This window comes from Choloepus didactylus, chromosome 17 (genome assembly GCF_015220235.1).
Source record: "Choloepus didactylus isolate mChoDid1 chromosome 17, mChoDid1.pri, whole genome shotgun sequence".
Lineage (NCBI taxonomy): Eukaryota > Metazoa > Chordata > Mammalia > Pilosa > Megalonychidae > Choloepus > Choloepus didactylus.
Window position 1 is genome coordinate 38,318,314 of NC_051323.1, and position 26,330 is coordinate 38,344,643.

General features: G+C 36.8%; 2 protein-coding genes across 3 annotated transcripts in view; one reads left to right on the plus strand and one right to left on the minus strand.

Moving 5' to 3' along the window:
* LOC119512926 (probable G-protein coupled receptor 75) overlaps positions 1-26,330 on the plus strand; it is a 237,164-nt gene that overhangs the window by 11,359 nt on the left and 199,475 nt on the right. The window lies entirely within an intron of this gene.
* The window catches only part of ERLEC1 (endoplasmic reticulum lectin 1), a 46,740-nt gene continuing 45,679 nt past the window's right edge, over positions 25,270-26,330 (minus strand). The window contains exon 15 of the transcript XR_005212484.1: positions 25,270-25,302. The gene's annotated coding sequence lies outside the window, so the exon portion shown is untranslated. The remainder of the gene's footprint in view (positions 25,303-26,330) is intronic.

The following is a 26,330-nucleotide window of genomic DNA, read 5'->3' on the forward strand; positions in this document are numbered from 1 at the left end:
GATGACAGGTAAAACGGGTGCTTGGTGGGACAGCTGCAGACCAACTGCTCCTAAGCTCACTACCCCATTTTGGGCCAATACAATTTATTTGCTCCCTTGGATACGTGCACCTTGGGTCCCACTTTTTCCAGGATGCCAACTGCACTAGCTGTGTGCGAATGACATATCTTGTGCATTTTAACTTTTTTTTCTTAATATAAATATTCTGGTTTTATATTTTTGTATATTTTAATCTGAGGCCCTCATTCCTGCACTGTGTTCTCAGGTACATGAACAACCTCAGGGATAAGTCAGCAGCAGCTCCAGGTCTGCACAGCAGGAATACTTTTTTATTGTTGCTTTATCACCACAAAGAACAACTACTTGAACTATCTCATTTTTGCCAATTAGAGCTGGCTTTTCTGCCATAGTGTCCTCTTGAAATCCCTCCCTTTATGGGAGACTGTGTTTTAATTGGGTCGCCCCATGACTTGATCTCCTACTGGAAGATTGGAAATTAGTTTAAATGGGAAGATGGGCAGAGAGGTTAGGAGAGGCTGGGCCAGGTTAAAGGTCAAGAGAAGAAGCCAAGATTAGGTGCGAGTTACCAATACATGTAACAAGGGATTCGTTCCCTTATTACATATGTTGGTAATCTCTTAATCATAGGGCACAGGACTTGGCTTGGGACGCCAGATCCATCCTTTTCTGGATTAGGCTGGGCCTGCCATGCACAGTGTGTGTGTGTGTGTGTGTGTGTGTGTGTGTGTGTGTGTCCAAGGGTGGATGTATGAAGCAAAGACTAAAATTCTTAACCTTTCAAATGTCTGGACTTTTCCTGCTTGGCTTCCAGAGAGACCATCAGTGAAGGCTTCTTCATGGCACCCAGAACTAATGTCCTACCCTGCTGCAGTAGTGATTATAGTGTCATAGTAGCTAAAGGAGAAAGGGGGTTTCGTTTACATGCTGTGGGATCACTGCAAAGCTACCTCACTGTGTTGAGACGGGGCAAATGCAGAACGCATTGGATGATGTGTGTCTGATCCTGGATTCTTGTCTCCCCCAAATGCTGCCTCCCTGTAGTTATTGTATTTGTCTGGGCTTTGTAGAGCTTCACGAGTCACTGATTTGGTGATTGCTAGGTGGCCTAATCTGTGTAAATATAACGTGTTGGTCTTTCTCTGTGTTCTTTTGGGATTTTTATTGTTTACAAACTTTTTTTTTTTTTTTTTTGTGGTGAAAGAAAAATAGCCAAAGCATCTTTGACAGAAGATTCTGCACCAGGCAAAAAGATCTGAAATATGCTTGGGAGCCACTCTTTGAAGAGGGGATCCTGAACCATCCTTTCTTTCGTGTTCTCCTTTCCTTATTTCCAATTTTGGACTAGATCTTCTGTCCTAAAAACTTACCCCATTGCCCCTTTCCAGTCCCCCCATACACAAAATTTTGGGGTTATCTCCACAACTCTTCAACAATTTATGCAAAAGACCTGAGGAATCTAGAAACCCTCCATCCCTCATTCCCAACCTTCTGAATTAAGATCATTCCTTGATGTGATTCATGCCAAAAGTTCAACACTGCTGTACTTGGATTGACCAAACCTACTTAATCCTAGGATAGAGAGAAATAATGGGTGTGTGTGTGGTGGGGGGGAGGTTCCATGTAGAAAGTGGAAGTAAGAGATTCAAAGAGGGAAGATGAATGTATATCCAAGTCACTCAGGAACTTTTATGCAGGTGCAAGAAACTTATGTCAAAGTGGCCACACGATTGTTTAACAGGAGACAGAAGGATGTAACTCCATGTTTACTGCTAGAAACCAAAGCTTTGTGTGGAATCTTGAATTTATGGGGATGAAGGGAGGGTAGGAAAGCATATACCTGTCTGTTCCCTAATCCCTTCCCCTCATTCCTGAACTGCAGGAGACTGAGCCCCCTTGGGCTTTGGTGACCCTATCACTGGGAATGTTTATCTGATGGTTGATTTTGTACTGGGTACTTCCTTCCCCTTCTGCTATCACTTTTTAACACATGCTGACCCTTTCCCCTTCCCCATTTTTCCTGGGACAATACAATGAATAAATAAAGACTTATTCATACCAAAAAGAAAAAAAGAAACCATGGAGGTGAGACGGCAGTGGATGATATATTTAAGGTACCAAAAGAGAAAAACTGCCAGCCAAGAATTCTTTATCTGGCAAAACTAGCCTTCAGAAATGACGGAGAGTTTAAATTATACACAGATAAACAGTAACTGAGAGAGTCTGTCAATAAGAGAACTGCCCTACAAGAAAAACTAAAGGGGGTTCTGCAGGCTGAAAGGGAAAAACAGGAGAGAGAGGCCAAGAGGAAAGCATAGCAGTGAAGATTATCAGTAAGGGTAACTAAAAGGGTAAAAAGAGAGACAAAAATAAGATACGACATATAAAAATCAAAGGATAAAATGCTTGAAGTGCTGCCTGTATAGTAATATCATTGAATGTTAATGGATTTAACTCCCCAATCAAAAGACAGATTGTCAGAATGCGTAAAAAAAGTAGGATTCATCTAGATGCTATCTAAGAGAGACTCACCTTATACCCATGGACACAAATAGGTTGAAAGTAAAAGATTGGAAATAGATATTCCACACAAGCAGCAACCAAAAAAAGAGCTAAGTTACCCATACTAATGTCAGACAAGATAGACTTTAAAGGCAAAACTGTTGTGAGATACAATTTTTATTTTTATTTTTTCCCTGAAATTTTACTGAGATTATTCACATACCATACAATCATCCACAGTGAACAATCAGTTGTTCACAGTATCATCATATAGTTGTGCATTCATCACCACATTCAGCCCTTGAACACATTCATTAACTTAAAAAAAAGAAAGAAAAAATTAAAAAAAAGTAAAAAAGAACACCAAAAACATCCCATACCTCCCATCCCCACCTATTATTAATTTATTTTTGTCCCCATTTTTCTACTTATATGTCCATACACTGGATAAAGGGAGTGTGAGCCACAAAGTTTTTACATTCACACAGTCACACCATATTAGCTATAAAGTTAAATAACCATCCTTAAGAATCAAGGCTACTGGATTGTAGTTCAACAGTTTCAGATATTTCCTTCTAGCTATTCTAATACACTAACGACTAAAAAGGGGTATCTATATAATTCATAAGAATAACTTCCAGAATGACCTCTCTACTCCAATTGAGATCTCCCAGCCACTGAAACTTTATTTTGTTTCATTTCTCTTCCCCTTTTGGTCAAGAATTCTTTCTCAATACCACAATGCCAGGTCCAGGCTCATCCTCAGGAGTCATGTTCCATGTTGCCAGGGAGATTTACACCCCTAGGAGTCATGTCCACGTTAGGGGGAGGGTAGCAAGACCACTTGCCAAGGCCACATCTGAGCAAGAAAAGAGATTCTCTGGAGGTGACTGTTAGGCACAATTATAAGTAGGCTTAGCCTTTCCTTTGCAGCAACAGGCTTCATAAGGGCAAGCCCCAAGATCGAGGGCTCAGCCTACTAATTTGGCAGTCCCCAATGCTTGTGAGAATACCAGGAATTCCCCAGGTCAGTAAGTTTAATATTTTTACATTTTCCTCCAGTCCCTCAAGGGGGCTTTGCAAATATTTATTCTCTGCCCAAATTACTCTGGGATGTATTGAGGCTTCACACTAACTTGTACAAACCAACCAAATTCTCACTCCCTGTTCAAGTTTCCATGTAGTTATGGTGGCTGAATAAACTGATCATATAAGTTAAATTATATAGCATGCTACAGAAAGTATAGCTATTGCACCAAATAAACATCTCTTCCTTTGGCCTCACACAGAAGTTGAAGTTTTAAAATGCAGTCAATACTGTTTCGTCTGATTTACCTTAGTCCTAACCAAGTCCATTTCATTCATATCTCTCATTGAAGTCTGATTCCTTTCAGCTTCTCTAACATTTGCTGTATGGGGTAATACTCATATCCATAGCTGCTGAGTTCTGGCTCTGAGTCTCAGGAGGACTTTATATATTAATAAAAGGGAAAATCCACCAAGAAGAAATCATAAATATTTATACACCTAACCAGGGTGCCCCAAAATACATGAGGCAAACACTGGCAAAACTGAAGTGATAAATAGATCTACAATAATAGTTGGAGACTTGAATACACCGCTCTCATCAATAGATAGAACATCTAGGCATAGGATCAATAAGGAAACAGAGAACTTGAATAATACGATAAATGAACTGGACCTAACAGACATACACAGAACATTGTACCCCCAAACAGCAGGATATACATTCTTCTCAAGTTCTCATGGATATTCTCCACAACAGATCACATGTTGGGTTACAAACCAAGTCTCAATAAATTTTAAAAAAAGATTGAAATTATACAAAGCACTTTCTCTGATCATAATGCAATAAAGCTGGAAATGCATAACAGACAGAGAACTGGAAAACTCATAAATATATGGAGGTTAAACAACATACTCTTAAACAATCAATGGGTCAGAGAAGAAATTGCATGAGAAATCAGTAAATATCTAAATGTCTCAAGATGAATGACAATGAGAACACAACATATCAAAATTTATGGGATGCAGAGAAGGCAGTGCTAAGAGGGAAATTTATAGCCTTAAGTATCTACAGTAAAAAAAGAGAAAAGAGCTAAAATCAGAGAACTACACATTTGTACGAACTAGAAAATACAGCAAACTAATCCCAAAGCAAGCAGAAGGAAAGAAATAACAAGAATTAGAGCAGAAATAAATGAAATTGAGAATTTAAAAAAACAATAAACAAAGCCGAAAGTTGTGTCTTTGAGAAGATAAATAAATAAAATTGACAAATCTTCAGCTAGACTGACAAAGAAGAAAAGAGAGAAGATGCAAATAAATCAGAAATGAGAAATGGGGCATTACTACTGACCACACAGAAATAAAAAGGATTATAAGAGGCTACTATGAACATGCATATGCCAAAAATTAGACAACTTAGACGAAATGGACAAATTCCTAGAAACACATGAACAATCCTGCATTGACTCCGGAAGAAACAGAAGACCTTGACAGATCAATTACAAGTAAACAGATTGAATCAGTCATCAAAAACCTCCCAAAAAGGAAAAGTCCAGGCTTCACAGGTGAATTTTACCAATCATTTGAAGCAGAATTAATACCAATCCTGCTCAAACTCTTCCAAAAATTTGAAGAGGAGGGAAAGCTACTTAACTCATTCTGTGATGCCAGCATCACTCTTACACCAAAGCCAGATGAAGATATGACAAGAAAATTACAGACCAGTTTCTCTAATGAATATAGATGCAAAAATCCTCAACAAAGTGCTTGCAAATCAAATCCAACAGCACATTAAAAGAAATATACACTAAGATCAAATGAGTTTTATTCCAGTTATGCGAGGGTGGTTCAACACAAGAAAATCAATTAATGTAAAACAATACAAATCAAAGGGGAAAAACCACATGATCATCTGAACTGATGCAAAAAAGGCATTTGACAAAAAGTCAGCATCCTTTTTTGATAAAAACACTTGGAAAGGTAGGAATAGAAGGAAACTTCCTCAACATGTTAAAGGGCATATATGAAATTCCAAAGGTAACATCATATTCAATGGTAAAAGACTGAAAGCTTTCCCTTTAAGATTGGGAACAAGACAAGGATGTCCACTGTCACCACTGTTTTTGAACACTGTGCTAGAAATTCTAGCTAGAGCAGTTAGGCAAGAAAAAGAAATAAAAGACACCCCAATAGGAAAGGAAGAAGTAAAACTTACACTATCTGCAGATGACATGATCCTATATAAAGTCCCAAAAAATCTACAGCAAATCTACTAGAGCTAATAAATGAGTTCAGCAAAGTTGAAGAGTTCAAGATCAACAAGCAAAAATCAGTAGTGTTTCTATACACTAGTAATGGGCAATCCAAGGAGGAAATCAAGAAAAAAAATTCTATTTACAATAGCAACTAAAAGAATCAAATATCTAGGAATAAATTTTTTCCAAGTATGTAAAGTACTTGTACACAGGAAACTATAAAACATTGCTAAAAGAAATCAAAGACCTTAATGAATGGAAAGACATTCTATTTCATGGATTGGAAGACTAAATACCATAAAGACGTCAGTTTTACCCAAATTGATTTACAGATTCAATGCAAACCCAACCAAAATTCTACTTTTCAGAAAAGGAAAAACCAATTATCAAATTTATTTGGAGGAAGAAGAGGCCCACAATAGCCAAAAAAAAAAAACTCTTGAAAAAGAACGAAGTTAGAGAACTCAAACTTCCCCAATCTTAAAACTTATTATAAAGCCACAATACAATGTGGAAAAAAAGTGCATCTTGGAATTAGTGATATATGGTGTTTATAATCTGGTGAAAACTCAAAATTATTGTTCCTTTGATTAATCTTTTAATGATGCTTCTTTGAAACTAGTATTTTGAATAGTTCTTTGATTAGCAATTCCTTATACCCAAGGAGCAATGCACCCTAGTAAGATTCAAGGTGAGAATTATTTTATGAAGTGGGGTAAAGGGCAGTAGTGAAAAGGGATGTAGCAAAGAAAAAAACAGCATGAGGTGCTGCAGAGAAAGGCACAGTACTCTCAGACAGCTCAGTTTTAGGAAGAAGAAAGCAAACATCTGTAAACTGGTTCCCTTATTCATGCCCATGATGAACATCCTAGTTTGAAGACCTGTACTTTTGCTGCCAGTAACTTTTCTTGGATGCTAAAAGTCTCAGGTTTCTCTCTAGCTCTGAATTGTGATTACAACCCTTTCTTAAAGGATTCTCCACAATCTGTGCAAACCCAGTTTGGGTTATGCAGTCTCCCCTTTTAAGGCCACCTTCTTCATTCATAGTTCAGTGACAATCTAGACTGTGGTAAGATCTTGACTCTCCCAGAAAGACACAGTTTTCCCCACCCTTATTCCCCAAAAGCAGTGTTGTTGTTTCTATTAATGAAAGAGGCCTATGGTCTCCTTTAAAAAGACTTGCCTTCCTATAGTCTCCTACTGGAGTTGAGGAAGGAAGTCCAAGAATTAGTGAAGATATCAGGCCCTCTGGGAGGGTGAGAGGAGAGGCAGGCATGCTCCTGAGAAAAGGTTCACCTGACTCTGGGATCCAGGCCTTAGAGAGGCCAGGCCTAGACTGAGCTTAGCTCAACCACTAAGAGGAGATGACTAGAGAATATGTTCCAGTGCACTCCAGTCCAACTGCACTGGCTCAAATTTGATGAGGGGCAGGAGAGCCAACGGCATTTCCAGGAATGGTGAAAACAATGACCACTTGAAGCCAGGTGGAGTAATCTTTGACAGGGTGGAGAGGGAAGGGAAGGAGCAGAAAGGAAAATAGTTCCCACCCCTCCCCCATCTCCAAAGGGAGATCTGTAAATTGGGAACATATGCTGGCAGTAATTATGATGAAATTGGGAAGCATATGCTGGTAGTAATTATATGAAAGCCACCCTTATTTCAATACCCTTTAAATGTTAATGATACCCAAGTTTTTATCTGTAATCCCACTTCTCTTGAATTCCATGCTGATCTATCCAGTTGCCTATTCAACATCTCCACTTGGATGTTTAATAGGCATCTCAAAATTTAACATGTACAATACTGAACTATTAATTCAACCCCTTCTCCCCATCAAACCTGCTCCCCTTGCTGTTTTCTCTCAGTAAATGGCACCACAATCACCCAGTTGCAAAGCTCTACTTAATGCCCTTAACTTTCTTTTCTCTTGCATACCATATCCAATTCATTGACAAATCCTGAATTATCTTGAAAATATCCCTGTATCTCATTATTTCTCACCTCCTCCATCCCTATCCACTCTAGTCCATGCCCCATTATCTCTCACCTGGAGTATTAAACCAGCTTCATAATCATTTTCCTGTTTCCATTCTTTCTCTCCTTTAGTATTTTTCAAAATAGTAATCTTTTTATGATAAATTATAATATGCTACTCTCCTGCTTCAAACCTTCAAGCGGCTTTCCATCCTACTTAGAACAAAATCTGAAGTCCCTGCCATGGCCTGCTTGACCCTAATGATCTGGACCTTTATTTCCTCTCTGATCCCACTTCCTATTTCCTTTCATTCATACCTTGCCCAGGCTACACAGGCTTTTTTTGCAATTTCTCATACGCCCCAGTCTTGTTGCCATGTCAGGGAGCTACTCCAGAAATACTTTAGCTGGAAAAGTCTTCCTCAGTTGCCTTCCCTAGTTGCCGTAAGCAGACACAGTCTCTTCCCCATCACTATTTATCCCTCCATTTTGCTTTATTTTTTTTTTCAAAGTTCTGACATTATGTTACATACAATTGTTTGCTGGTTGTCTTTCCACTAGAATAAAGTTCTAATAGGATGAAGACTTTGTTTATTTTGTTCAGCACAATCTCCCCAGTACCTATCAGTCTTTGGCCATAGTGGAGATTTAGTAAATAACTGTTGAATAAATGAATCAAATAAGAAATGAATGAATGGATGAGGCCTGGAACCCAAATCATTAGCTGATTGGCTTACATTTTCCTATGTGTGTTATTTATTGTATACCTCTCTATTTTCCTGGGTTGATTATTATTATTTGCACTCCAAAGAAAGGGGACCTGTGTCCTGATTTAGGAGGACTGCCAGGCCTATTTCTGACTGTTTATTCAATTAGGGGACCATTAACTAGCTCTGATGGCATCTGTTCTAGTTTGCTAATACTGCCAGAATGCAAAACACCAGAGATGGATTGGCTTTTATAAAAGGGGGTTTATTTGGTTACACAGTTACAGTCTTAAGGCCGTAAAGTATCCAAGGTAACACATCAGCAATCGGGTACCTTCACTAGGAGGATGGTCAGTGGTGTCTGGAAAACCTCTGTTTGCTGGGAAGGCACGTGGCTGGCGTCTGCTCCAAAGTTCTGGTTTCAAAATGGCTTTCTCCCAGGATGTTCCTCTCTAGGCTGCAGTTCCTCAAAAATGCCACTCTTAGTTGCTCTTGGAGTGTTTTTCCTCTCTTAGCTTCTCTGGAGCAAAAGTCTGCTTTCAACAGCCGTCCTCAAACTGTCTCTCTGTAGCTCCTGTGCATTCTTCAAAGAGTCCCTCTTGGCTGTGGCTCCTCTTCAAAATGTCATTCACAGCTACACTGAGTTCCTTCTGTTTGTCAGCTCATTTGTATGGCTCCACTGATCAAGGCCCACCCTGAATGAGTGGGGCCATGCCTCCATGGAAATTATCTCATCAGAGTCATCACCTACAGTTGGGTGGGGCGCATTTCCATGGAATCACCCAAAGTATTACAATCTAATCAACACTGACAGGTCTGCCCACACAAGACTACATCAAAGATAATGGCATTTGGGGGAACATAATACATTCAAACTGGCACAGCATCCTTCCCTAAGGGTCCACCCTGGTGTTCTGGGAGATGCCAGAAAATCTGCATTTATTCTCTTTAGGATTTTCTGGCTTGGTATGCAGCCTGCAGACTTTGAAGATGAAACAAAACCACAAAGGTGTTAAGAGGAAAGGGGTAACTTGTTTTTGGAGGGAGAAAGAGGGATACCAATTACTTTAAATTATATGACATCTTGAATAAAAGTGCAAATTTAGTGAAATTTGCTTTCCAACAAGAAGAGACCAGTTAACAAGCAATCTGTTTAGGTCCAATGCCTTGGAGATTAATTTTACCTAAGAAAAATATTCACCATTTATGTAACTTTTGAACAATTTTAGATAAAAATGTACATATTTCTCTTCATTGCTTATGGACAAATCAGTAAATTTTCCTCTTTTGCCAAAGTAGATCAATCTACTTTTTAAAAAATTAAATAATCTTATAAGAGAAGTTGTAGGTTTACAGAAATATCAGGCAGAAAATAGTGTTCCCATATATACCCCTCTAGAACACAGTTTTCCCCATATTAATAATACTTTTCATTAGTGTTTATTATAATACTTTGTAGCAATTGATGAAACAATATTATTATAATTATACTATTAACCATAGTCCATAGTTTATATTAGGGTTCACTTTTGTGTTGTACAATCCTATTTTTTTTTTTATTTTATTCTAGTAATATATAAGTACCTTAAAAAATCTCCTTTTAACCACAATTCAAATATATAATTCAGTGGTGTTAATTACATTTACAATGTTGTGCTACCATCACCACCATCCATTACCAAAACTTTTCCATCACCCCAAAGAGAAGCTGTGTACCCATTAAGCAGTAACTTTCTATTCTCTACTCCCAACCTGGTGCCTGGAAAACTATATTCTAGTTTCTGACTCTATGAATTTGTTTATTCTAATTATTTCTTATCAGTGAGATCATACAATATTTGTCCTGTTTTGTCTGCCTTTTTCACTCAATGATGTCTTCCAGGATCATCCTTGTGATAGCAGGCTTCAGAACTTCATTCCTTTTAATGACTGAATAATATTCCATTGCATGGATAGACCACATTTTGTTTATCCATTCATTGGTTGATGGACACTTGGGTTGCATTCACCTTTTGGTAATTGTGAATAATGCTGCTATGAAACTTGGTGTTGCAAATATCTGTTCAAGTCCCTGCTTTCAATTCTTTTGGGTATATACTTAGAAGTGGGATTGATAGGTTGTATAGTAATTCTATACATGGCTTTATGAGGAACAACCAAACTGTTTTCTATGGCAGCTGCACCATTTTACATTCCCATCAACAATAAACAGAGCGTTCCATTTCTCTACATCCTCTCCAACACTTGTTATTTTCCATTTTAAAAAATTTATTATTAGCTGTTCTAGGAGGTGTGAAATGTTACCACATTGTAGTTTTGATTTGCATTTTCTTAATGGCTAATGATGTTGAGCATCTTTTCATGTGCTTTTTGGCCATTTATATCTCTTCTTTGGAGAAATGTCTGTTCAAATCTTTTGCCTATTTTTAAATTGGGTTCTTGTCTTTTTGTTGATGAGTGTAGGAGTTCTTTATATATTCTGGATATTAAACCCTTATCAGATACATGGTTTCTAAATATTTTCTCCCATTCTGTAGGTTGTCTTTTCACTTTCATGATGAAATTCTTCAATGGACAAAAGTTTTTAATTTTCATTAAGTCCCAATTATCTATTTTTTGTTTTGTTGCCTGTGCTTTTGGTGTAAAATCTAAGAAATCATTGCCTAACACCAGGTCTTGAAGATGATTCCCTGTTTTCTTCTGTTGTTTTATAGTTTTCATTCTACTATTTAAATCTTTGATCCATTTTGAGTTCATTTTTGTATTTGTTGTGAGGTGGGGGTCCACCTTCATTTTTTTGCATTGGACATCCAGTTTCCCTGACACCATTTGTTGAAGAGACTATTCTTTCCCAACTGAGAGGACTTGACCAAACCCTGTCAAAAATGAACTGGCCATAGATGTGAGGATTTATTTCTGAACTCTCAATCCGATTCCCTTGGTCTTATGTCTGTGCTACCATGCCATTTTGAGTACTGTGGCTTTGTAATAAAGTTTAAGACAGTGAAATATTCATCCTCTGTGTTATTCTTTTCCAAGTTGTTTTGGCTGTTGAGGGCCTTTTACCCTTCCATATAAATTTGATGACTGGCTTTTCCATTTCTGTTCAAATTTTGATTAGTATTGCATTGAATCTGTAAAACACTTTGGGAATAATTAACATGTTAACAATATTTGGTCTTTTAATCTATGAATATGGAATGTCCTTCCATTTACTTCTTTTAGCAATGTTTTATAGTTTTCTGAGTAAAAGTCCTTTATATCCTTGGTTAAATATATTCCTAGATATTTCTTTTAGTTGCTATTGTAAATCCAATTTTTTCTTGATTTCCTCTTCTGTTTGTTCACTAGTGCAAAGAAATACTACTGATTATTTTATTTGATTTTACTTTTAATACTATAATGATCTAATTCAACAAGCAAAACCTTCCCAAGTACCTAAATAACTCTTTTAACTCTAATAAATTAAACTCATAATATGGTGATTCTTAATCCCTCTTCACACTTGCATTTAAATTTAATCAAAGTTCAATTTAAATATTGCATGTATAAAAAATCAAACACCCATTATATTTCTTTTTCCACAACTTCAGCCATGTCCATTATTGCAAAATATAACATATATACAGAAAGGTACAGCTAAAAAGCAGTTACATAGGTAATTTCAAAAATTGTTACGGGTTATAGTTCCACAGTCTCAGTCTCTTCCCTTTTATGCAATAGAAGGTACATACAGAAAGGTGAAAACCTTCAAAGCACAATTCAATGAGCAGCTATACAGCAAATCCCAAAGGATGCTACAGGCAACAGCTCCATCATGCCATTTACCTCCTTCCAGTCATTCCAACACCCCAGTATCCAAAAATATATATATAATTATATAAAGTTTCAGTATTCATAGACCTTTTTAAAATCTTGTTTGTTGCTACCCCTTCCTCTCACTTAATCTCTTTCTCCATCTTCAGGATGTCTAGGCAGTGAGTACCCTAACTTGTTCATATTGAAAGGGGGTGTTGAAACTGTGGGGAAGGGGGCTGCATCTTATTATTGCCTCTGTGTTTTAGAACTTGTCTGGTATAGGAACACTCTGGTGATTTAAGTTTCTGAAAGATAAAACTTAGAGAATCTTTTATAGAATCTCAGGTAGGGACCTAGGTATTTGGGGACTACTTTTGTTAAGGGTATGGCATACTGTTGGCATTTGGGATGTCTAGCTGGAGCTTACATAAGAGAAACCTCCAGGATAGCCTCTCAACTCTAGGATCTCTCAGCCACCGTGACCTCAACTTGTTACCTTTCTTTTCTCCCCCTTTTGGTCAAGTAGGCATTTTCAATTCCTCATTGCCAGAGCCAGGATCATTCCTGGGAATCATGTCCCACATCGCCAGAGAGATTAATTCCCCTTGGAGTCATGTCCCTTGTAGAGGGGAGGTTAATGAATTTATTTGCCGAGTTGGGCTTAGAGCGAGAAAGGCCACGTCTGAGCCACAAAAGAGGTTCCCTGGAGGTGCCTCTTAGGCATAATTATAGGAGAGCTCAGCCTCCTATTTACAATCCTAAATTTCACAAGAGCAAGCCTCAAGTTGAGGGCTTGATTTATTAAGTAGTGGGTTCCTAATGTCACTTAATATATATTCTATACCAAGATAAATGGTCAGTTTCTTACATTATCTTCACTTAGTTGTACAGTCATCACTCTCAACTTTAAACAATTATCATAACATAATACCTGCCAGAACTCTTATCTGCTATTAATTATTCATCCTTAGTATTAGTGTAGAGTTGGTAAGATAGTCCTATTAAATATAGTCTTTAATACATAATGGGTAGTTTTTCCATACCACTCTGTTAACCATCTGCACCAGTGTCATACCTTATATGTATATCAAGCTAACACTTAAGTAGGTTTGTGGTGCTACTCTGTGAGTTACAAGCCTTTAAACAACCATTTAAAAACATGTTCTCTTTCAATGCATCACTGGGACTTATAATCCCACTAAAGAGCCATAGTCACACCTGACCATTCCCATACCATCAAGATCATCCTCATTATCATTTCTGTACGTATTACATTATTGTTCCTCCTTCACTAGCTTCTATGTCTAGGTCCCCTATATTCTACATTCTAAGACATTTATTTTTTTTTAATTTTATTGTGAACTTTAACCTATACACATAACAGTTATAACTTTCAAAGTATGATTTCACAAGTAGTTAGAGAGCAAATCTCAAAGAACGTCATGGGTTATAGTTCCACAACTTCAGCCATTCCCATGATTGTAAAATCTAACATACATACAGAAAGGTGTCATCTCTCAATGTACAGCTCAACAAGTAGTCATATAGTTAATTTCAAAGATTGTTATGGGTTACAGTTCCACAGTTTCAGTTCTTTCCTTATTATGCAATACAAGGTATATGTATATGGAAAAGTGAAGACCTTCAAGGCACAATTCAACAAGCAGCTACAGCACAATTCCCAAAGAATGCTATAGGCTTCAGTTCCATCATGTCATTTACCTTCTTCCAGCCATTCCAACACCCTAGCATCCAAATATATATATAATTATATAAAGTTTCAGTATTCATAGATCTTTGTTCAATCTTCTTGCTTATTGCTACCCCTTCATCTCACTTAATCTCTTTCTCCATCTTCAGGGGAAGACACTTATTTTACATTTTTCGCAGAGTTCACATTAGTGGTAACATGCAATATCTCTCCTTTTGTGTCTAGCTTATTGCACTCAGCATTATGACTTCAAGGTTCATCCATGTTGTCATGTTTCATGACCTCGCTCCTTCTTACTGCTGCATAGTATTCCATCGTGTGTATATACCACACTTTGTTTATCCACTCATCTGTTGAAGGACATTTGGATTGTTTCTATCTCTTGGCAATTGTGAACAATGCTGCTATGAACAGCAGTGTGCAAATATCTGTTCATGTCACTGCTTTCAGGACTTCTGGGTATGTACCGAGAAGTGAAATGGCTGGATCGTAGGGTAACTCAATATCCAGTTTTCCGAGGAACCACCAAACTGTCTTCCACAGTGACTAACATTATACTGTCCTACCAGCAATGAATAAGAGTTCCAATTTCTGCACATCCTTTCCAGCATCTGTAGTTTCCTGTTTGTTTAATGGCAGCCATTCTTATTGGTGTGAGATATCTCATTGTGGTCTGGATTTTCATCTCCCTAATAGCTAGTGAAGATGAACATTTTTTTCTTGTGTTTTTTAGCCATTTATATTTCCTCTTCAGAGAAATTTTTTTCTTATCTTTTTCCCATTTTATTATTGGGCTGTTTGTACTACTGTAATTGAGTTGTAGGATTTCTTTATATATGCAAGATAGTAGTCTCATCAGATACATGGTTTCCAAATATTTTCTCCCATTGAGGTAGTTACCTCTTTACCTTTTTGACATATTCCTTTGAGGTTCAGAAGCTTTTAATTTTGAGGAGTTTCCATTTATCTATTTTTTTTTTTCTTTCATTGCTTGTGCTTTGGGTGTAAGGTCTAAGTGACCTCCTAATACTAGGTCTTGAAGATATTTCCCTACATAATCTTCTAGGAGTGTTATGGTACTGTCTCTTATACTAAGGTCTTTAATCCACTTTGAGTTAATTTTTGTATAATGTTTGATGTAGGGGCCCTCATTCATTCTTTTTGATATGGATATCTAGTTCTCCCAGCCCCATTTGTTGAAGAGACTGTTCTGTCCCAGTTCAGTGGATTTGAGGCCTTATCAAGAATCAGTTGACCATAGATCTGTGGGCCTATTTCCAAATTCTCAATTAGATTCCATTGATCAATATACCTATCTTTGTGCCAGTAACATGCTGTTTTGACTATTGTGGCTTTATAGTAAGCTTCAGAGTCAGGAAGTGTAAGTCTTCCCACTTTGTTTTTCTTTTTTAGAATGTTTTTAGCAATTTGAGGCATCTTTCCCTTCCAAATAACTTTTCCAAGTCTGCAAATTAGGTTGTTGGAATTTTGATTGGAACTGCATTGAATCTGTAGATGAGTTTGGGTAGGATTGATATCTTAATGACATTTAGCCTTCATATCCATGAACACAGAATATCTTTCCATCTCTTTAGGTCCCCTTTTATTTCTTATAGTAAAGTTAGGTGATTTTCTGTGTGGAGGTCTTTTACATCCTTGGTTAAGTTTATTCCAAGGGACTTGATTTTTTTGTTGTTGTTGTTGCTATTGAGAATGGAATCTTTTCTTGAGTGTCTCTTCAGTTAGGTCATTTCTACTGTATAGGAACATTACTGACTTATGTGCATTAATCTTGTATCCTGCCACTTTGCTGAATTTGTTTATTAGCTCAAGTAACTGTGTCATTGATTTCTCAGGGTTTTCCAAATATAAGATCATATCATCTGCAAATAATGATAGTTTTACTTCTTCTTTTCCACTATGGATGCCCTTTATTTCTTTGTCTTGCTGGATTGCTCTGGCTAGAACTTCTAGCACAATGTTGAATGATAATGGTGAAAATAGGCATCCTTATTCCTGATCTTACAGGGAAGGCTTTCAGCCTCTCACCATTGAGTACTATGTTGGCTGTGGGTTTTTCATATATGCCCTTTATCATATTGAGGAAGTTTTCTTCATTTCTTACCTTTCGAAGTATTTTAATAAAAAAAGGATGCTGAATTTTGTTGAATGCTTTTTCAGCATCTATTGAGATGATCATTTAATTTTTCCCTTGTGATTTGTTAATGTGTTGTATTACATTGGTTTTCTTATGTTAAACCACCTTTGAATGCCTAGAATGAACTCCACTTGGTCATGGTATATGATTTTTTTTTTTTTTTAATGTGTCTTTGGATTCAGTTTGCAAGTATTTTGTTGAGAATTTTTGCATCTATATTCATTAGAGAGATTGGCCTGTAGTTTTCCTTTGCTAGCACCTTTATCTGGTTTTGGTATTAGAGTGGTGTAGGCATGATAAAATCAGATAGGTAGTGTTCCATTTTCTTCAATTTTTTGAAAGAGTTTAAGTACAACTGGTGTCAGTTCTTTTTGGAAAGTTTGGTAGAATTCGCCTGTGAAGCCATTTGGCCATTGGCTTTTATTTATAGGAAGCTTTTTGATGACTGATTGGATCTCTTTGCTCATGATTGGTTTGTTGAGGTTTTCTATTTATTCTCTGGTCTAGGTTATGTTTTTCCAGGAAATTATTCATTTCTTCTAAATTATCTAGTTTGTTGGCATACAGTTGTTCATAGTATCCTCATGATTTTTTAAAATTTCTTCAGGATCCACAATAATGTTTCCCCTCTCATTATTTTGTTTATTTGGGTCTTCTCTATTTTTACTTTGTCAGTATAGCTAAGGGTTTGTCAATTTTGTTGGTCTTCTCAAAGAACAAACTTTTGGTTTTATTTATTCTCTCTATTGTGTTTTTGTTCTCCATATCATTTATTTCTGCTTTAATCCTTATTTCTTTTCTTCTACTTGCTTTAGGATTACTTTGTTGATCATTTTCTAGCTTCTGCAGTTTTCCCACTAGTTCTTTGATTTTACCTCTTTCTTCCTTTTTAATGTATGCATATAGAGCTATAAATTTCCTCCTCAATACTGTCTTTGCTGCATCCCACGAGTTTTGATATGTTGTGTTCTAGTTTTCATTTGTCTCTAGATATTTAGCCATTTTTCTTGCAATTTCTTCTTTGACCCACTTATTGTTTAGGAGTGTGTTGTTTAAACTCCAGATATTTGTGACTGTTCTAGATCTTTGATAGATATTGACTTCTAGTTGCATTCCATTGTGACCACAAAATGTGCTTTGAATAATTTTAATCTTTTTAAATTAATTGAGGCTTGCTTTATTCCCCAGTATATGATTTATCCTGCAGAAAGTTTCATGAGCACTAGAGTAGAATGTATATCCCAGTAATTTGGGATGTAATGCTCTATATATGTCTGTTAAGTCTAATTCATTTACCACATTGTTTAGGTTCTCAATTTCTCATTGGTTCTCTATCTGGTCAATCTATATATATGAGACAGTGATGTATTTAAGTCTTCCACAATTATTGTGGAAACATCGATTGCTTCCTTCAGTTTTGCCAATGTTTTTCTCATGTACTTTGGAGCACCTTGACTGGGTGCATAAACATTAATGATGATTATTTCTTCTTGGTGAATTATCCCTTTTATTAATATATACTGTCCTTCTTTGTTTTTTTATGACATCCTTGCATTTAATGTCTATTTTATCTGAAATTAGAATTGTTACCCCTGCTTTATTTTGGCTGTAGTTTACATGGAATATTTTTTTCCATCCTTTCATATTTGGTCCATATTTTTTAATCTATTCTTCCAATCTATATCTTTTAATTGGGGAGTTTAATACATTCACATTCACTGTTATTACTGTGAAGGCAGTTCTTGAATCAGCCATCTTATCCTTTGGTTTTTATTTGTCAGATGTATTTTCCCCTTCTCTATTTCTTTTAAGATACCCTTACTAAAATTCTTCAGTTCTGTGCCCTTCTCCAGATCCATCTCTCTTTTCTTTTTTCCTCAGCTGGCAGAGCTCCTTTTAGTATTTCTTGTAGGGCAGGTTTCTTGTTAACAGAATAACAGCATTTGTTTGTGAAAATTTTAAGCTCTCCTTCAGTTCTGAAGGAGAGCTTTGCTGGATAAAGAATTCTTGGCTGGCGATGTTTCTCTTTCAGAATTTTAAATATGTCATACCACTGCTTTCTCGCCTCCATGGTGCCCACTGAGTAGTCAGTACTTAGTCTTAATGTTGTTTCCCTTGGATGTGGTGAATCACTTCTCTCTTGCTGCTTTCAGAACTTTCTCCTTCTCTTCAGCATTTGATAATCCGATCAGAATATGTCTCAGAGTGGGTTTATTTGGATCTATTCTATTTGGAGTTTATTGGGCATCTTTTGATTTGCATATTACATCATTTAGAAGGGTTGGGAAGTTTTCCCCAATAATGTCTTTGAATACTCTTCCTAGTCCTTTACTCTTCTCTTCCCTTTCTGGAATACCAATGATTCTTACATTTATGCACTTCATGTTGTCCATCATTTCCCTGAGATCCATTTCAAATTTTTCAATTTTTTTTTCAGCATTTGTTCTTTTGTGCTCTCACTTTTGATCACCCAGTCTTCGAGTTTGCTAATTCTTTCCTCTATGTCTTCAAATTTGATGTCATGTATTCCAAGAATCTTTTTAATTTGATCAACAGTATCTTTTATTTCCATAAGGTCTACTCTTTTTTTATTTGCTCTTGCAAATTCTTCTTTATGCTCTTCTAGGGTCTTCTTCATGTCCTTTATATCCAGAGCCACAATATTGATGTCTGTGGGTACTTCTTTGATTTATTGCTCCCAGTTCTGTATCTGTTCTGGCTTTTTAATTTGGACATTTGGTTTGTCCATATCTCCTGGTTTGTTCATATGCTTTATAATTTTCTGTTGTTTTTGGCATTTTGGCATTTGATTATCTTGGTAGGATTCTTTTAAGATATGCAAGATTATCTGAACACTTATCTATAAGTTGAGAGAGCTACAGCTTGGTTGAGTGCACTTTCCCTGACCTACCAGCAGATGGCACTCCTGAGCCACTTCTTACCCTCAAGCCAGTTCTCCCCAACTTCATCTATGCACTGAGTGGGGGTCCAATGCATGTGGAGGTCCAATCTGTGCACGAGTTTTCTGTGTGCACTGGGGACTTCCAGCCCTGTGGGTGGGGTTGTGCTCCATGCACTTTGGCAGGGAGTCTGCTCCAGGACACAGTGGTCCTGCCTATTCCTGGGGCTGTGGGTGGAGTACTCTGGGGCTGCAGAGCTGCACGTCTCACCTTCCACAAGTCCCTGTGATTGGGGGAGAACTCCTGGCACTTCTGTGTGGCGGTCTAGCCTCTAGGCTGTGCACATAACAGGCTTACATGGACGAAGAAGCCTGCCAAATCCCGAATTCCCTTAAGGAAGCTCCCAGGTGCGGAGCTGTGAAGAGTTATCTTCCAGCCAGCTGCAAAGATGGCTTCATGGGGCGTGGAAAGCTATCCCCTTCTGTGATCATCCTCCTGCTCCAATGGCCTGTCCCTGGCTTGGGGGCTCTTGGCCCCAGGTCTGTGAAGGGTTATTACCCATGCCAGGTACTGAGTGAGGTGCCTGGGGTGTGGAATGCTACTCCCCTCCATGCTGTCAGCCGGCTTCAGCTGCCCATTCCCCAGCGGCATTCTGGGCTGAACACTCATCTGTTTTAAGCGTGGTTTCTCGCTTTCTCCAAATACACACTCACTATGGGTGTGGAAGTCCCTGCCCAGCTGGTGGAACCCTGGAACTGCTGTTCTGGAGTGCTTTCTGTCCTTTAGTGTTTTTCATGGAGAATTTTGCTCTGCCTCTTCTAATCTGCCATCTTGGATCCACTACCACTGATTTTTGTGTGTTGATCTTGTACCCCACCACATTACTGTATTTGTTTACTAGCTCTAGCAGCTTTGTTATGGGTTTTTAAGGATTTACTATATATATATATGTAAAATCATGTCATCTGTAAATGTGGGGTTTTTTTTAGCCTTGTTTTATGTGTGTGTATATATATAGAAGTTGTAGGTGTACAGAAAATTTATGCATAAAATACAGGGTTTCATATGCTACACTATATTATTAACACCTTGCATTGGTGTGTTATATTTGTTACAATTCATGAAAGCATATTTTTATAATTGTACTATTAACAATTGCCCATGGTTTAACTTAGGGTTCACTGTGTTGTGCAGTTCCTTGGATTAAAAAAAAAATTTTTTTATTCTAGTATCATGTATACAACCTAACATTGCCCCTTTTAGCCACATTCAAATATATAATTCAGTGCTGTTAATTACATTCACAATGTTGTGCTACCATCACTACCATCCATCACCAAAACTTTTCCATTACACAAATTAATGTACCAATTAAGCATTAACTCCCCGTTCTCTAACCCCTTCTTGGCCCCTGGAAACCTTTTCTTTTTCTTTTCCAATTTGGATGCCTTTTATTTCTTTTTCTTGCTTTATTTCTCCACCTATAACTTTGAGTAAAATGTTGAATAACAGTGGTAGGCATCCTTGTTTCAGATATTAGAGGGAGGCTTTCAGTCTTTCACCATTGAATACAAATGTTAGCTGTGGGTTTTTCATATTTGCCCTTTATTATGCTGAAGAAGTTTCCTCCTATTCCCATTTTCTGAGTGTTTTTATCAAAAAGGGGTGCTGGGTTTTCTCAAATGCCTTTTCTATATTGATTGAGATGATCATGTGGCTTTTTTCCCTTTGTTCTGTTAATGTGGTGTATTACGCCAATTGATTTTTTTATGTTGAGCCATCCTTGCATACCAGGGATAAACCCCACTTGGTCATGGTCTATAATTCTTTTAATGTTATTGGATTTTATTTGCTTGTACTTTGTTGAGGATTTTTGTATCTATATGCATTAGGATAATGGTCTGTAGTTTTCTTTTCTTGTGGTATCTTTTTCTGGCTTTGATATTAAGGAGATGTTGGCCTCATAGAATGAGTGAGGAAGTGTCCCCCCCTCTTCAGTTTTTTGAAAGGGTTTGAGAATTATTGCTGTTAATTCGTTCTGATATGTTTGGTAAAATTTCCCTGTGAAGGCACCTAATCATGGACTTTTCTTAGTTGGGAGATTTTTGATTACTGATTTAGTCTCTTTGTTATTTATCTGTTGAGAAGTATTTTTTCTTAAGCCTGTGTAGGTGGTTTGTGTGTTTTTGGGAATTTGTCTGATCTATGTTATCTAGTTTATTGGTGTATAGTTTTTCATAGCATTCTCTTATAATTCTTTTTATTTCTGTGGGGTCAGTAGTAGTCCCCCTTTCATTTCTGATTTTAGTTATTTGTAACCCTTCTTTTTTCCCTTTGTCAGTCTAGCTAAAAGTTTGTCAATTTTATTGATCATTTAAAAGAATGAACTTTTCATCTGTTGATTTTCACAATTTTCCTATTCTTTATTTCATTGATCTTCGCTGTAGTCTTTGTTATCTAGTCTTGCTCACTTAGGGTTTACTTTGCTCTTCCTTTTCTACATCCTCTAGTTGTGAGATGAGGTCACTGATTTGAGACCTTTCTTCTTTTTAAATGTAAGCATTTAGAGCTATAGATTTCTTTCTGAGCACTGCCTTTGCTGCATCCCATAGGCTTTGGTATGAGTGTTTTCATTTTCATTCACCTGAAGATATTTTCTAATTTCCCTTGAATTTATTTCCTAATTTCTTCTTTGGCCCACTGTTTGCTTAAGACTGCGTTGTTTAATTTCCACATATTTGAATTATTTTTCAGTTCTCCTTCTATTATTGATTTCTAACTTCATTCTATTGCTGTCAGAGAAGATACATTGTATTTTAATATTTTTGAATTTACTGAGACTTGTTTTGTGACCATTCTGGAGAATGATCAAGGTGCACTAGAGAAGAATGCGTATTTTGCTGCTATTGGGTGAGGTGTTCTATATATATCTAATTAGATTTAAAAATCTAATTTTTAAATTGTATCATTCAACTCTTCTATTTCTTTATTGATCTTTTGTCAAGATGTTCTATCCATTATTGAAAGTAGTGTATTGAATTCTACTATAAATGTGGAACTATTTCTCCCATCAAATCTGTCAATATTTGCTTCATGTATTTTGGGGTCTGCCACTAGGTGCACATATATTTATAACTGTTATGTCTTCTTGCATAACAAGACAGTAAACCGTGTGACCTTATTTGTCCCTTATCACAGTTTTTTACTAAAGTCTATTTTATCTGATATTAGTAAGATTTACCCACTCATTTCTTTGATTTTGTGTGTGTCTTTGAATTTAAAGTGACTCTTAGAAATAGCATATAGTAAGGTTATATTTCTTTTGTCCATTCTGCCAATCTCTGCCTTCAACTAGAGAGTTTAATCCATTCACATTTAAAGTAACTACTGATATTGCAGGACTTTCTACTGCCATTTTGCTATTTGGTCTTTGTAGGTCTTATTTTTTATTTATTTATTTTTTTTAGGGAAGATACTCAGACTAACTCAGTTTGTTCCTTTTGTCTTCTAGATTAGAAGAATCCCTTGTGTTAGACAACAGCTTCTCAGACATTTTCACTTCCTCTTGTAAGGACAGGGCCATTTAGTGGCCTTCAGCATTTTCTTTTAAGCTAGGGCATTTTGATAACTTCCTCTATGATGCAAATAAAATGTGTATAATTCTTTGTTTCAGTGAAAAATGTTTACCTTTTCCTTATTCATAATGAAGGATTTATGTCAGTACATATTCATATTTTGATGTGCGTATATTGAACACAAGTGGATTTAATTTTGATCCTTGGTTGTAAGATATTGGGAGTATTTGGTCCCTGGGATATATATATACATATATTTTATCCTCATCACTCTCCATTTTAAACAATTCTCATTACCCAAAACATCTCATAGCTCTTTCAGCCCTTAATTATTTGCCCTTAGTATTTGTGTGGTACTAGTAAGGTATTCCTATTAACTATAATCCCTAGTATGCAACAGGTAGATTTTTTCCCATATACCATTCTGTTGTCAATTCTTTGTACTAGTGTCATACCTTAGAATTATATCATAAAGCACCTATCTATATTTGTAGTGCTGATCTGTGGGATACATGCCTTTAAACAACCCCTTTCAATCTTCTTTTGTTCCTCAATTCTTCCTAAAATGTCTACTTTCATATTTATTTGTTTGTAGTCTACCATTTTGCGTCCTTTCTCATTTCTTTCTGTATATATTTTTCAGATATTTTCTTTGTTGTTTCCATGGGGCTTATATTTAACATCCTAAATCTATAACAATCACATCTGTTTTGATACCAGTTTAACTTCAATAGCATACTCAAACACTGTTCCTATGCCCTTCCATTCTTCCACCTTTTTTGTACTTGTTACATATTATATATTTATACACTGATGTCCAAAACCATAAGTGTATCGTTACTTTTTATGCATTTACATTTCAGAACCTGTTCAAAGTAAAAATTACAGTACAATAGTACTGGCATTTATAATTACCTATATGGTTACCTTTACTGGAAGTCTTTATTTATGCTGCTTTGATCTACTGCTTTCATCTCTTTCAGTCTGAGGAACTACCTTTAGCATTGCTCATAGGGCAGATCGAGTGGTGACAAACTCCTTCAGCTTTTATCTGGGGATGTCTTAATCTCTCCCTGGTTTTTGAAAGACAGCCTCACCGGACATTAAATTCTTGGTTGCCCATTGTTTTCTTTCAACACTTTAAATATTTTGTTCCACTGCTCTCTTGCCTGCATGGTTTCATATGAGAAATGGGCACTTGATGTTAATTGGGACTCACTTGTACATGGCTTTTTTCTTGCAGCTTTCCGAACTCTCTCCTTTTCCTTGGCAATTAATGGTTTGACTATTATGTGTCTGGACATGGTGCTCTTCAAATTTTTTCCTGTTTGGGTTTGTTGGTATTCTTGACTGTGGATATTCATGTCTTTTCTAAAATTTGGGAAGTTTTCTGCAATTATTTCTCAGAATATTCCTTTTTAATGCATATATTTGTATGCTTGATGGTGTCCCACAGGTCTCCTAGGCTCTATTCACTTTTTTTTTTTTCATTTTTTTTAATATTCATTTTATTGAGATATATTCACATACACGCAGTCATACAAAACAAATCGTACATTCGATTGTTCACAGTACCATTACATGGTTGTACATTCATCACCAAAATCAATCCCCAACACCCTCATTACCACACACACAAAAATAACCAAAATAATAATTAAAGTGAAAAAGAGCAACTAAAGTAAAAAAGAACACTGGGCGCCCTTGTCTGTCTGTTTGTTTGTTTGTTTCCTTCCCCCACCTTTCCACTCATCCATCCACAAACTAGACAAAGGGGAGTGTGATCCCCATGGCCCCCCCAATCCCACTGTCCCCCCTCATAAGCCACATTTTTATACAGTTGTCTTCATCAAGATTCATGGGTTCTGGGTTGTAGTTTGATAGTTTCAGGTATGCAACACCAGCCACCCCAATTCATTAGAACCTATAAAGGGTTGTCTATATTGTGCATAAGAGTGCCCACCAGAGTGACCTCTCAGCTCCTTTTGGAATCTCTCTGCCACTGAAGTTTATTTCATTTCCATTCACATCCTCCTTTTGGTCAAGATGATGTTCTCCATCCCACGATGCCGGGTCTACATTCCTCCCCGGGAGTCATATTCCACGTTGCCAGGGAGATTCACTCCCCTGGGTGTCTGATCCCATGTAGGCTGATCCTCAGCCTGAATCATTTCATTTGTCTTGTCTTTTAGTTTACTGATTCTTTCTTCTGCAAGCTCCAATCTGGTATTGAAATCCAATAGGAAATTTTTCATTTCAAGGACTGTGGTCTTCTACTCCATTATTTCTGTCTGGTTCCTTTTAAAAATTTCTCTTTATTGAGATTCATTCATTGTTTTTCTAATATCCTTTATTTCTTTCTCCATATTTTCCTTTATCTCCTTGACCATATTGAAGTGAATTTCTCAAAGTCTGTTCAGTATGTCCAAAGGCTTGTCGTCTTCATTGATGATTTCTGAATTTTTATCTTGTCTGTTTGGATGGGGCATCTTTTCCTGTTTGTTTTCTTATAATCTTTTGTTGAACTGTGTACATTTTTAAATGCATTTTTTATTGTGAACTTTAACATATATACATAACAGCGATAACCTTCAAAATACGATTTAACAAGCAGTTAGAAAGCAAATTTCAAAGTGTCATGGGTCACAGTTCCACAAGTTCAGCCATTTCCATTACTGTAAAATATAACATACATACAGAAAGGTGTTAACTTCTGATGTACAGCTCAATAAGCAGTTATATAGGTAATTTCAAAAACTGTTATTTGTTACAGTTCCAGTTTCAGTTCTTTCCTTATGCAATACAGGATATATATAGAAAGGTGAAGACTTTCAAAGTACAATTCAACGAGTAGCTATAGAGCAAATTTCAAAGGATGTTATAAATTACAGTTCCACCATGTCATTTACCTCCTTCCAGCTATTCCAACATCTAATATATATATATATTTATATAAAGTTTCCGTATCCATAGACCTTTGTTAAATCTTATCTTGTTTGTTGCTACTCCTTCCTCTCACTCTTTTTCTCCATCTTCAGGGATGCCTATGCAGTGGGCACTCTAACTTGTTCATATTGAAAGAGGGTATTGACAGTATGGGGAAGGGGGCTGCATCTGATTGTTTTTCTTAAGGAGGCTGTTGCCTCTGGGTTTTAGGACTTGTCTGTCATAGGAACACTCTAGTGGATATAAGGTTCTGAGAGAAAAATCTTAAGTGAGTGAATCTTTTATGGAATCTCAGGTAGGGACCTCGGTATTTGGGGACTACTTTTATTAAGGGCATGGCATACTGTGGCCATTTGGGATGCCTAGCTGGAGCTTGCATAAGAGAAACCTCTAGGATAGCCTCTCGACTCTATTTGGGATCTCTCAGCTACTGTGACCTCAGCTTGTTACCTTTCTTTTTCTCCCCCTTTTTGGTCCAGTAGGCATTTTCAATCCCTGAACCGTGTACATTTTAATATTTATAATTATTAACTGGGATTTAGTCTCTGAGCTTTTTTTAAGTTGTATCCAGTTATGACAGAAATTTCCTTGAGTGTCAGGAGCTAACAAAAACAAACAAGCCAACAGTTTTTGCAAATTGGCTCTGTATTTGTAGGTACTTTCCTTCAGAGTTTAGCCCACTATCAAGATTAGCCAAGGTGAAAGTGAAATGCAGGTTCCTCTCTGTCTTTCCTGAGCCTGTGTCTTGTCCTGGGTT